The sequence below is a fragment of the Penaeus monodon genome, chromosome 23, assembly GCF_015228065.2.
Source record: "Penaeus monodon isolate SGIC_2016 chromosome 23, NSTDA_Pmon_1, whole genome shotgun sequence".
In the NCBI taxonomy this organism is placed as follows: domain Eukaryota; kingdom Metazoa; phylum Arthropoda; class Malacostraca; order Decapoda; family Penaeidae; genus Penaeus; species Penaeus monodon.
In genome coordinates this window covers 19626741-19627261 of record NC_051408.1, presented here as the reverse complement: position 1 = coordinate 19627261, position 521 = coordinate 19626741, and the positions used below count along the sequence as shown (strand labels likewise).

The 521-nt window shown below is 59.9% G+C and overlaps 1 protein-coding gene across 4 annotated transcripts in view; it reads right to left on the bottom strand.

Annotated features, from left to right (window-relative positions):
* The window catches only part of LOC119587875, an 85716-nt gene that overhangs the window by 47023 nt on the left and 38172 nt on the right, over window positions 1–521 (bottom strand). The window lies entirely within an intron of this gene.

Genomic DNA, 521 nt, shown 5'->3' with positions numbered 1-521 from the left:
ATACTGGGTGGCGCCTCTATCCCTAAACACAGGAAGTGACACCCTGACTTTCCCGAGCCTGCCTGACGCAGCAACCCGCAGAAGTACCCACGTCAGGAGGGAAGGGGGGGGGGGGTAGCCAGGTACCACGAGTGCCAAGGGTGGTCCAGCGGAAAAAGGGGGGGGGGCGAGAGCAGTACATAAGGGACCTGAGGGTTGGGGGAATGAATAGGGAGAGGGTGGGGAGGGGGACGGGTATTAAGAGAGAGGGGACGTGGGGCAGAAAGGAAAGGGTAGAAGGGGAAACGGAAGAAGGAGAAAAGGGCGAAGGGGCGAAGGAGGGGGAATAGGAGCCGGGTCACTAAAGGGGACCTGAAGGCATAAGGACGTGCGAGGGTAAGGGAGAGGGGCTGCCATAAGGAACAAAGTAATGGGGGAATCGGAAGGAGACACGTGACCCTGCATGGTGTATAGGCGATCACTGTCACCGAGGAATGAGTGGGGGGGGCGTTGAGGCATTCGGGCGGCAGGGTACGAAGGGA